This window comes from Bactrocera latifrons, unplaced genomic scaffold (assembly GCF_001853355.1).
Source record: "Bactrocera latifrons isolate USDA-ARS-PBARC rearing strain unplaced genomic scaffold, ASM185335v1 scaffold_97, whole genome shotgun sequence".
Taxonomy (NCBI): domain Eukaryota; kingdom Metazoa; phylum Arthropoda; class Insecta; order Diptera; family Tephritidae; genus Bactrocera; species Bactrocera latifrons.
The window spans coordinates 938,288-951,783 of record NW_017537678.1 but is presented as its reverse complement, the minus strand read 5'-3'; the positions used below and the strand labels follow the sequence as shown (position 1 = coordinate 951,783).

The window sequence follows — 13,496 nt, the reverse complement described above, 5'->3', positions numbered from 1 at the left end:
ACTTAACAAAGTGCAAAACTATTCAGCTTTACGCTGTGCAAATTCAATTTATACTTTAAATTTGTTCTCTTTTTGCGGTTTGTTGCCAGAAACCCACTTAAATTATACAGCAAACTCTTTTTCTGTCAATTCCGTTCCACCATATCACTTTACTTTAACTTCACATTGCTGTGCCCCCACCCACCAGGCGCACCACCGTGCATCCTTTTGTGAAACTTTTGCCATTCTTTAAACATTTTTTTGTTGAGTGTAATTGCTTCGTTTTCGGCATTTTTAATTCACAACTCCAATTCTGCCAACTTCATCCTTAATTTCACCCTGCTTCAACTTTCGTGGCAGCAGAAGCTTTGTTTTCCACTTAGCGCCCTACTCTGCCGCCCCTCTGTCGGATTGAAGCTCTCCAACAGAGCGGGTTTTTACGGCTTATTCAGCTCGCATGCCATTCCTTTTGAGAGTCATCCTTTTCCACTAGTGAATTGCAGAATTTCGCAAAACGTCTGACTTTTAATTGCATAAAATTATTCCAGATAAATGTGGCACTTTGTGGGCCACTCAAGCGGCAAGGCAACCAGTTGTGGCAGGAGGAGATCTTGTGGATCTGTATTTGTATGTATGTACATATATGTGTGTAGCTGCCATTTTTTGGTCGTTTGCGTTATTTGTGGTGCTGTTATTGTTGTTATTGGGCGGTTGGCGGCGGCAGCTGCTGGTGGCACTTGTTCAAAAAAGGATTTTTAACACTTAACGAATGAGTTGCGAAAAACATAAGCGTACAACAGTGGCAACAGTAGTAACGACAAGCTCCAGCAAAGCAACAACTGTTAACAATTAGCAAAAGTAATAAATGTGGCAAGCGAAAAGCGTGTGAAAGGGCTGCCATTAAATGGAAACACACACAAAAACACGACGCAAAAGGGTGAGGGGAACATACAAAACATGCAGCTGAGAACGAAGCGCGGTGGTGCAGGGTGCGTGAAGAATAGCAACAGCTGCTGCTGTCCTCTTTTATGTTCGTTCTTCGTGTTTTTTGCGGAGAGCTCCGAGCGAAGGTCTCTGCGGAGGTGGCGCTTTCAATTTTGTAGCTTAGAAATGGGGTCAACATTGGTGTCACTTGCCCTACTGCCTTCGTAATGTATCGCTGACATAGAATTTGTTGTTGTTTTCTTTTTGTATAATAAGTTTTTGTAGGCTTAGTATTGCTTGGATGTTATTTTCTTGTTAGTCACACTTGACAAATGATGTTTTCGAAAACTAACTCAGTTTTTGTGCTGACTCAAATTGAGTTAGTGCTCATCGAAACGGTGGATTAAGAGATCAGAAAAGAGTTAAATGAATAATAGACGGCCAATGTCCAACAGGGAAATTAAAATAACTTCAAATACTGAGTCACTGTTGCTAGGCAGTGAAGTTTATTAGGCGACAGGAATTCATTCCATTCAACTTTGTCAATTCAAGAACGAAGAATCGTCAGATGTTATAATCTTCCCTCTACATTTCACCATTAAACACTATTCAAAGTAACGGTATTTGCGCCGTCAGAAATTACCTTCAAGTATCGCACAATGCTATGTTTTAATCTTTGTGCAGAAACAACACTGCTTTTTTTTAATTTCATCGCAAAATTGGGTAGTCTCTTCAAGTAACTGTTTTGACAATCCACAAGACTGGGAGCTTAATAAAAGCTATGAACGAAAGCATTTACAAATTTCGCGATTTTTTGTTTTGAGTTTTGAGAAAAACGCATTTAAAGACGGCGCACTTAGCCTAGCGCACAAGTTTTCAAGCCTGTATCTCCGAAACTTTTACTCGGACCAACTAGAGAATTAAGAGGCGTTGTAGTATTTAATAAGACAAAAAAAAATCGATTTTTTTGAAAGCCGTAAACCGTGTAACGTGTAAGTGTTAGCTTATAACCTTAATCCATAAGGTGTACTGATCTTTGTACTTTTCATATAAAGCTTAAGGTAAATGTGTTTGATTGAATTTTAGAAAAAAACGAATTATAGCAAGTGTAGCTCGTCATTAATATATTTTATGTGAGAATAAAATAATTTTTGGTAGTTGAAACTTTTTGTTAAATTAGAGAGTACAGTCTGGCAATAAAATATACATAAAAATTTGGCAAAAAGTTATATTTTTTAAAAAGCTCAATGCTTATTTATAATTTAATTTAATATAATTTAAATAATTTATATTTCTGATACACATTTTTAAGATACACCACACGAGAAAGGTCATTGAGTGCCTCGGCAAGCAAAAACTTTCGATTTATTTACCTATAAACCGTTATATACCTATGCATTCACTATCGGCGTCTACAATAAATTAATAACACAAAGTTGTATAGTATCACACTAATTGCGATTGCTTTATTTACAAGCCGATAGTGTTTATAAGTTATTTTTATTACCTGATTTATCGAAATTGATATATTAATCTGCAACGGTGTTCAAGCAATCGCATGCATTAATTAAAAGAGTTCGGCGGCAACGCCGTGGGGCTTGATGATTTTATCGATGGAGGTGGTTGAAAATTAGCAAGTTTAAATGGAATTTCTCGCAATTCGAATTGCAAAAGAGCTTATGGCCCCTTTAACTTTTAGTTTTGTTTTATGAACACTTTTATTGTACTTCGGCAAATTTTTTTTTTCAAGATATTTTAGTGTTCACTCATGCAAACGTAATTAATGTTATCGAAGAGGCGCAACAAAAGATTCGAAATGCTTTGATTATGGCAAAGCGCCGAGATAATAATGGACTTTGAGAGTTGTTTTGCCATTCAAATGGGTGTTCTTTAATTTTTATTTAGTCTTTTATTTCTACGATTTTAGGTGTATTTTTTTTTTTTTATATTTCTAAATATCTTTTATATCGATTCTATAAGTTTTTATGCTCTTCGCCCTATTGTTTTTCACGTCTGGTCCGCTTTTGTTGTAATTTTTATGGCTGAGTCAACTGGTTGTGCCAACTGATGCTCCAACGACCACGTGCCACTATAATTCTGCCGCAAAGGCCATTTGTGGTTGAACGTGGAATTTGAACAGCGGATTTAAAGATTGTTGTGAAGTAGCATGATAGCGCGAGAAGCGAAAATAATAAATTTAAATATAAAATACGAATGTTAATTAATAATAATAGCGCCATGCGACCGACCTTGACAAGCGTTTCGTTCGGAATGATTGATCGTTTTTTCGCAATTCTCTCGCATTGGTAGAGTAATCTGAAATACAAATAAAAACAAAAAATACTAAAAATAAGCGCTTTGTATACGGGAAAACCACTGTACGCTTCTGAAATACAAAAAAAAAAAAAAAAAAAAAAAAAAAAATACTAAAACTACGGGACACCACTGTACGCTTCCCCAGTTTTTGAATATATATATTCGTATGTGTAAATATTATTCTATGGGTTTTCTCTGATACTGATAAACGAAATAAGTAAAGGCTTACGTATTATGACCGTCTGTCTCACGACGCACCGTCTAAAGGCTCATTGTGTTACAACCGAGACTAAGCTCCCCTCACTCTATTGGCTCCTCTCTGAATTACCCTGATGAAGTCCATCAGCGTGAAAAGTTTGATCTGAGCAGCCTCCGATTTGTCCACAAATCCTCAACCGATAGTTGCAAGTATTTTTCTATATAGAGTCTCTTCCTCTTGTATCTACCGACAGATTCTAAAATAGTATAAAATAGTCATAAAGCGTTTCTGCCGGTATATTTGCCTGTTCCCACTAGAGCCATTTTAGCTATCTAGTCGACATGTGCCGCCCATATTCCACTCATGCCACGTTTGCCTGCTTATTGGGCAAGTCAGGGATTGATTCCACCAAAACTCAGGTAAATTTAAAATATATTTTTTATTAGACATCTGCAGGTAGCCAAAGGCATACAAATTCCCTCTTTTTCGGAGTTTATGGTGATGCCTGTTTTGTCAACTTTATCTGCTTCACAGTTTCCTGGGATACCATTTTGTTCAGGAACCCTTTGTACGTTTGTCGTGCAATAGAACGTCATATCCCTTTGGGGATTTCGGTATTTAGTTTTGCAGAAAATACACCTCCCGGTCTGTTATTTAGTCTGGAGCCATCCGTATAGATGCTTAAACTGACGTTGTCTACATCTCTCCTTTTACACTATTTTCCTGAAAGGAAGACAATATTGGAAATCGAATTTTAATTCAACTCTGTAGCATTTAGAAAATGCGTGGTTATGAAGAGAAACGACAACTTTTTAAGTATCATAGAAAGCGTCTTGTTGCTTGCGACTAAAAGGGGAGACTCCCTTAAGAGAGAGAGACTCTACTAAGAGCTGACATCGCTGCCATTTGCTTACAGAACACGTCTAGTAAGTGTAAAATTACGTTAAGGGCCGGGGTAGACGTTGTTCTGAGACCTCCACTGATGCAAATACTAGCTGCTCTTTGTATGCTTTCCATACGTCTTACCGCCTATTTATTACCCGTTACCATCCACCATATCAATATACCTTAGTCAGACTTAGTCGGTCTTAAAATATAGTGGTCTCCCAGTAAGGCAACACGATATGGTTTGAATTACTTTAATTTGATTTTGAATATTTTGGACTACGGATAATAACAAGCATGAAAGACAACATTCCTGCTCAGAACTAAACTCGCAAATTTGAGAGAATGACAAATTTATGGAACAAAAGGCAACATTTATGATCCATTACGAGCGTTGTCCAATTCAAACAAGAATAATAAATTGTTACTAAAATCATTTACAGCGAAATTCTTAAAATCGATTGCGCGTATATTTTTTCGTTTCTTTGAATGTTTCCCTTCCATAACACCATATCCGTTGGTCTTTTGAAAGCCCAAGAAATGTGGCATATCTACTACATTGTCAACTCTAATTCCTTTTCGGAAACAGAGTGGTTTGCTTCTGGTCACCTCCCCTCTCTATATAGCATCACGTTCAGACTCAGCATCTATAGCCAGCTTGAATTCACCTCGAGCGGGTCAGTGATTTTGAAGCAGGTGAAAAAGGAAAATCGTCTCTAGCTACTCTATTTTCTAGAGGTCTTGATACTTGAACTAGAATCTATTGATCTTTGTTATCTAAGAATTTTATATACGACGCTCATATCTGATTTAATATTTTTTAAATAAAGACATGCAACCTATTCTATCGATTACCAATGCCAACCAATGCCGACGGCTCGCAAACTGCATTTTTATACCCTGAACAGGGTATATTAAGTTTTTCACGAAGTTTGTAACACCCAGAAGAAAGGGTCGGAGACCCTATAAAGTATATATATAAATGATCATTATGTCGAGTTGAATCGATTTAGCCATGTCCGTCTGTCTGTCCGTCGGTCTGTCTGTATATATACGAACTAGTCCCTCAGTTTCCCTCCAAGAAGCTGCTCATTTGTCGGAACTGCCTATATCGGACTACTATAACATGTAGCTGCCATACAAACTGATCGATCGGAATCAAGTTCTTGTATGAAAAACTTTCACATGTCATAATTTTGACACAGGTTATTTTCTGAATCAACAATATAATCTCCGAAAAATTTGCTCAGATCGGATAACTATAGCATATAGCTTCCATACAAACTGAACACAAAGTTACTAACAATGCACCTGTGAAGGGTAAGGGGGCTTCGGTGCAACCGAAGGTAACGTTTTTCTTGTTTTCCTTGAATTAAACATTCGTGGCAGTTTACTCCGCATGCAAAAAAACATTAATATTCTTAAAAGTATTTCACACAAGTCCTCTCAACAAGCCCGTTCAATGCATTGTTTTAATAGTTTTTAATTTTACTGTTTGTTATTTTTATGACCTCTTTTATGCTGCCGCAGCCTTTCGGCTCTTCAATAATTTGCATAATTAATTGGCATTTTGAATGGCTTTTATGAGGTTGTTGCTGCCGCTGTTGTTATCGCTTCGAGATAATCAAAACACATTTTTATTGCCAACGTTTTAACAGTTTCCAAAATCAAATGAATAAATAAATCGGCAAATAAAATTAATTTTGCTCAAATAAAATATGACATTATACCTTTATGCAGCGACGGTGTTGCCAAAGAGGTATATTTTTCACAACCCACAATTTGTTTGTCAAAATTTAATTGCTCATTACTTTTAATCTTAAAAGTGGTGCTCGAAATTCAATAGGGTCTATAAATATAGTATTTATCTCTGCATGTGTATGTTACTACGCCCATTACTGAAATTCCTGATTCTCTACTGTTAGCCATTATCACATCTTTTTACCATTACATTTGTACACACCTAACGGCTATTTAACTGTCAAAATTGTCATTCCACAACTGTCAAATGAGCATAAAATTTTAATTTTAATTTTGAGCAGCACTTTTTAATCGCCCATTCAGCAGTCACTCAAAGCTATTGCCACAAATACACACACGCCAAACACCAAAGTATCCATTCACCAACGTCTTGCTGACGATCACCGGCACCGAATTGGGTAGCCGGACGTATAGATGGACGGACAGGCGAACAGTGGCACGGACATACAATTATCGAAGAAAGCTTAAGTGGAAAATTTCATAATTGTCTATGATTTTTTTTCAGGCTGCTGCCAGTCGAAAGTGGCATTTGTGGGCCTATGGTTTGCACCCTTTCTACCGTCCCTCCATACTTTACCTGTAGCCCATACAAATGTTCATGTATGAGTTTGTATGCATGCCACTCAACTTGGAGTGCTTGGTTGCTAACGTATTATATATACACATATATATATAAACAAATACTTATGTACCTTTGCATATATAATATATTAACGTATACACATACATATATGTATGCATGCATTTATGCATACAATATTGTCTTTCTTACCTCGCTTTGCCCTTTTTTGTAAAATTCCACTATGTTCGATTCATTGTTGGTTGGTGTTGTTAATGTTGCTGCTAGTGTAAGTGCTGTAGACCAGCGAGAGCAGTGTAAGCCTCAAATAGCTTTCGTGCTTTTTATTACATTTCACCAAATTTAAATAGTAATCGCTTGACTGACACCTTTTCACGCCCGTTGCCCAAGGACGCACGTCAATTTGTATATGTGTGAATAGGTGTGTATCTTTTACAATTTTCTTGAGTATTCAGTTTTTAACGTGTCTTGTGTCTCCTAAATTTGATTATATTTTATGTACACGTATTATGTATGAAGGCGTTGTTGTGTGGCACGCGCCAAATTAGGGTTTATGGGCACTCATTTATGGTAATATATTTTATATATGTTTAAGAAATATTTATGAATGTAAGTTTTTTACAAAATATGTGAAATATCATTTGTAATAGTTAAAAGCAGATACTGTAAAATATTGCGAAACGTCTATCGGCTGGGGTAAAGGCTCTTTTGATTCCTTAACAAGTGGAGAACTGCTCGCTAAAATTGTAAACTTTCAGTTGCTCTCCAAAATTAACCAATGTTTTCCATAATATTTCAGTAACTCAATTTATATCATGCGTCAGAGCGGTATGGCTACCTGACCATAAAAAGTATTATAGCTTGCACATATATTTCAAGCTTTTGTTACCATTCATATGGTACTCCATAATTGTAAGATAATCAGATAGTTATTGATATTTAACTTCCCTTCACCTAATTTCATAAATTAATTATATATTTTCCATGAAATCTAAGTTAGTTAAATCTGTAAATGCTTTGAAGTTACATCCATTATAAGCTATCTGCCAATTCCATAATCCGCGGATCAATTTTAAGAGAGTAATTTTTATCCCACGATACTAAGTTTGCCACGAAATTTGCAACATCCAGAAGTAACGACGGAAACCCTATAAATATGTGTATGAATAATGAGCATGACGAGCTGAGTCGCTTTAAATACATGCGCCCGTCGGGCTGTATAAATGCGAACTGGGCTCTCAGTTTTTGAGATATCGATCTGAAATTGGCACGCGCTTTTTCTCCCCAAGAAGCTGTTTATTTGACGTAACCGCCGACATGGCAATCAACATGATATATGATCGATCAAAATCAAGATAAAAATCCGTTTTTCCTTATAAAGTATTCGTAATTCACCGCGAAGTTTGTAACGGGGTTTTGAAGTTTAGGTTTTTTTAGGTGCTTGACAAAATGGCTGCGAATTTCTGCATAATCCCTCAGTTTTCTTCATTCTCTAGCATCATGCTGATTGCATAGTCCGCGTTTATTGAGCCAACTGGGTCTTCTACCTAGGTGGGCTCTCATTGCCATTGCACATATTCAAAAGGTGTGTGTTCAGAGTCGTCTTCTGTCGCGTCGTTATGTAGGAATGACGGCTTTTCGACTTTTCCCATTCTGTGGMGATACTTTTTGAAATATTCGTGACCGGTTAACAGCTGAGTTGTGTAAAAGTCGACTTCTCCGAATTTACGGCTTGTCTATAAGTTTAAGTCTTTTATAAGTCGGTACTCTTCTTTCTTCCTCTATTTATTACATTACACAGGAGCTTTCTTTCCTGGGCCCTCTATATTGTCCATTACTCTACTAAATTAATTTTCGCTGCCTTTCCTGCAGCGTGCTACACAGATTACACAGAATGTTAAGTCTGGAGTCCAGTCTTACGTCTAAATATTTTACTCCTCTTTGTGGCCTAGGAACATCCGTAGTCGTTTGTATACTTATTTTGAGGGGTATGTGCTTATTTGTTAGCAGTAGTAGCTCTGTTTTTTCCGCAAACGAGCTGGAGGTTGTGTGAGTCGAGCCATGCTTGCATCCGTATCCTGTCCTGCTTAAGATTTCTTCGCGCTTATTATGTATCTTGTTCCGTAATTACTCCTAAAAAGTTATCCGCGAGGGTGTTTTCTTTCTTTATTATGGGTAAATCTATTAGGGTGGCATAACCTAAAGCTTCATAAAGTGTCCCTATATTCACATAATTTTGTCAAATAATGGTTTATGAAAATTACACATATATTAAGAGTAAGATTTACTTTGTTTTTTTAGCAAGCCAGTTCCTAAACCCTTAACAAAATTTGTTTATCTTTATCTTCGTTATTTAGCTTAAGTCGATTTATGTTAATTCAGACAATACTTCTACCTAATTTATTCGAGACTTGTTGATGTACTTATCTTATTACAAAATTGAGAGCTTCATTTGCACTAAAATATTGATGGAAAGTATAAAAAATATACATATGTATATAAAAATATTACCAGGCAGCAAGTTATAATATTTGCCTTGATTAAAGATATGACTTGAGCTACTTTAAAATTGTATATATAGTTTTTGTTATGTAATTTTGGAATACGTTAAAAATTATAATTTTTTTATTTTTATTGTTTTTATCATTATTTAGCTGTTGATGTTATATTTTTTATTTTTTGTTCTTATTTAACTTATGTTTTACAATTTTAATGCCTTTCAAGTTGCCACTCGATGTTGAAGTACAGTGTCGACAGCAAATTTCCTAGAAAACTATCTATTATTAATCAAGTTGCTAATTAAATTTTCTACCTCTTGTTCGTAATACCGTTGCGGATTATCTTGTTCTTCTTTACTGGCGTGGACACCGCTTACATTTACATCACAGTCTATTTGTTCCCGAAATTACAAAAAACTATTAACTTTTCTTCTTTGCCATAGCCAATAATGGAGCATATGAATAGTGCACGCACAACCTCTTTTGATGAACACACATTTTTCCGCTCCTTTGTGCCATCACTACGAACTTGCAACCTATTTACATCGGCAACATTGTAAGAACATTTTTCTTCATCGCCAACACAATAATCGAACGGCCTAGACAAGGCCTATATCCAGGCAATACATCATATTTAATTCATGCGCATTTCATCAGCAATTCCAAAAGCCATTTCAAGCGAGTTGCAACAGGGCCGCTGTGATGGAATGCCGGCGTGCATGGGGAGACTGCGCGGCATTCATCAGTTTCCTGTTTCTTTATGGTGCGTACGTGTTGCCCACTCCACAGGCTTATCTGTGAATGTGGCGTGCCGTGCGAATCCCCTCCGCTCCACAGCGGCTAACCCGAAAACATGAGTGATCACTTTGTGGACGTATGCGTGCAACAACAACCCAGCAACACGTACACTTTGACATTTGAAGGAGCGCTGGTGAGAGGTATGTGAGTGTTGATGGTTGACTGACTTCCTATGCGTGCATACTCCATCCAGCAACTCCACCAATGTTGTTGTTTCTGTTATAGTGGTTCTCTACTATCCAGCTCCATCGCCTCACTGTCTGGCCAGCCCAGTTTGGGGAACCATTCTTCACAATTACTTCATTTTTCAACAGCTTTCGGTCGGAGAGTGTTTATGTGGTGGTGTGAGTGTGCCTTGACAGCTGCCTCGGCTTGGCTGAGGCACGATTGCATAAATGTAATTTAATTCAATCAACTAACTTGCAATGGACCCACATACGCACATTCGTACCGAGGCGCACTAAGTGGATGCTGCCTAGGAAGAATGTGTCTGTTGGACCTTAGCCTTTTTAGTTTCTCATACATACCTTTTGTTGTTGTTTTTGTAAATTCGTATGACCGATTGGCATTTGGGCGTTCTGCGTCCTCGTCTCGGCTTTTAAAGTGCTTTATGAGAAACCCAAATGGCTTCGCAGACGAAGTAGCACAAAGGTTGTTAGATGGGGCGTGTCACTGACACATATATACATATATGTAGATATGTATGTAAGAGTGGGTATATAATATATAAGCAGTGTTGTTGTTGGTATGCGTACCGGTACTTGACAAATGAAATGACAAGCGGTTTAGGCCCGGACTGGTTGTCCATTTAGCGGTTTGTGTATTTGGTAGCACTAATGTGCGTGCAGCTGCGCGCTTGACAAGTACGTTGCGTAATTTATGGCATACAAATTGCCAACTATTTGTTGGTTCATTAGACAGTTGCTTACCTGCTTTTGACATGCGAAATACAAGTACTAAATATGGCATTCAGGTTGAGAAATGACGAAATGATTTGTATCAGAATTTTGATGCAATACTTTTTACTAATGTTTTGAAAGTTTTATTATCCTAGTTTAAGTAAGAGGTAGATTTAATAGCAGTGACGCCACCTTAAAGAAACGGTTCAAACTTTTCACCATCGTACCCCACGACGTAAGGTATATTATGCTCTCTCCTAAGTCACGACGACTCTTCTCGCCCCGACATGTTGATATACTGCTAAGTGCTATTGAGACAACGTTATCTCTATTTGGAAACATGTATCCAGCTCCTAGGCCCTATTATACAATATAAGTGCTTCTTGAGCTTACAATGACCAGTCTAGAAGGCGACAAGTAGCCTGAGTTTATCACCATCGTTCTATAGAATATTCCATAGACTGAGGGTAAAATTTCAAGAAATAGTATCATCTCGTCAAAATAATGAAGAGTTAACCTATCCATTTCAAAGGCTTATTATGGCGGGAGAAAAAGTTTGTATTTCATCTGTTCGAGACAGGTCTTGTAAGTTACGTTAAATCCCTCTAACTACGACGTATATACGTCGTTGCTTACTATGGATCAAAGGGACTTATATGAACATTCCTGCCCAAAGCTTTGTATACTTTTATTCTAGCAATAGCAGTTACAAAGAGACTTCATTTGGATAGTCTTATGGCAAACAATCTTGATAAAATATTGAAAAGTTCGTTCCATTAGCGCTCCATATCGGTCTTTTAAAGTTTTCAGTATTATCATTTCCACACTTTGGGTGTTAAAACAAGTAGTAACATAGCATACGTTCAAGATTTGTAATAAAGGTCTGCAGAACTTTCTTCTTTATTGGCGTAGATACCACTTACGCGGTTATATATTACGCGGATCTCAGGTCCACTTTAAAGCTTCCGGTATACTAAAGTCTCCCCCAGGCGGGGGCCTTTGCTATTGACTTCGCAGAAAACAACATAAAGAATATCTATAGAGTTGAGAGAAGCTAGCTAGCAGAAGCAGGGAAGCAGTAGATGTATTGGCCATTGGAAAGCGGTTTCAAACGTACTGGGTTCCAGGCCACAAGTACAATACTGAGAAACGAAATAGAATACACCCGGTAGATGAGCTAGTGGCAGACCACAACTTACTGACAGCACATGTGAATTGGATGGGCTTTAGTATCGACGAAACAAACCTAACCTAAACTCAACTGCCTTCATTACGCGCTGGGTATAAAGAGCGAGAAAAAACTATTTGCTAGAGGATTATTCAATGCAACTATGTATATACAGTTTGTCAAGTAATTCTTTGCAAAATGGAAAACATCATTGAAATAAACTTTCAAGTTTATTTTTCTTTAGAAAAAATGGATTTATTTCAGTTTTTTCTTTTAAATTATAATAAGAGAGATTATTAGCTACATTTATGATTAAAAAAAAAAAACATTTTTCAGCATAAAACATAATAAGAAAACAACAAAAACAAAAAGTGTGTAAATATTAGGCTGTCAATTAATTCTTTGCAAAATGTAAATATTTATGTCGTAATACTCCGGTATTTTCTTCCATTCCTCTGTAATTGCTTTTATTAAGGCATTTTTATTTGTTGGTCCCCGTTTAGCCACCTTCTTCTTTAATAAAGACCACGAATTTTCGATAGGGTTTAGGTCAGGACTCTGGGCAGGAGTGTCGATCACTTTGCTGCAGTTATACASCAGCCAGGTCCTGCAAAGGAGCGATTTGTGTTTGGGGTCGTTGTCCTGATAGAGTTTATATTGCAGTTTATTTGGATTCTGAGGACTAACGAACCCAAAATCCAAGACGCTTTTTGTTAATTCAGTTTTTAAAATATCCAAATAAAATTCTTTGGTCATTACATCATTAAATATACGAAGCTCTCCAACGCCTTTGGATGAAATACATCCCCAAACCATTACAGAAAGTTTGCCAAACTTTACTGTTGGTATGATATTTTTTTGTTTAAAGGCTGTTTTGGGCTTTCTCCAGACTTTGTTGGGTCCGTCATGATAGTACAACATTATTTTAGTTTCATCACAAAAAATAACGTCGTTCCAGTACGTCCGCCGGCTTGTTAACATTGGCAATAGAAAAGTTTAACCGCCTCTCGATATTGATCGCAGAAAGCATAGGTTTCTTTCTGGCTACGTGTGATGAGTACTTGTGCGTGTTGAGAACTTTTCTTATGCTCTCGTGGCTAACGATTGTATTGCAGTCRTTTTTTAGTTCCAAAGCCAATTGCCTTAGTGTAGTTTGCGGGATTATCACTAATCGTTTTCAACATTTTTGAGTGATGACGTCTGGTAAGTTTTGTTGGTCTCCCTCCAGAATTGTTTAAATGCAGCCAATTTTCTTTTTCTGCTCGATTTATGATATTATACACTGTCCTTAATTTAATATTAAACATATCAGCTAATTCTTTTGCCGATTTACCCTTGTAATAGTTGTAATAAACCAACTGTATTACATTTTCACCAACTCTTTTACCAGGCATTGTTTTAATACCGTATTACGAACACTTGTGCACTTGTTAAAACCAAAACCGTAATAAAACGAGACTTAAGAACATATTCCAGACTCACGTCATGA

At 37.0% G+C, this 13,496-nt stretch overlaps 1 protein-coding gene across 1 annotated transcript in view; it reads left to right on the top strand.

The window, feature by feature from the left end:
- Nucleotides 1–13,496, top strand: part of LOC108977909 (protein naked cuticle) — a 149,374-nt gene that overhangs the window by 98,587 nt on the left and 37,291 nt on the right. The gene's annotated exons all lie outside the window — the stretch shown is intronic.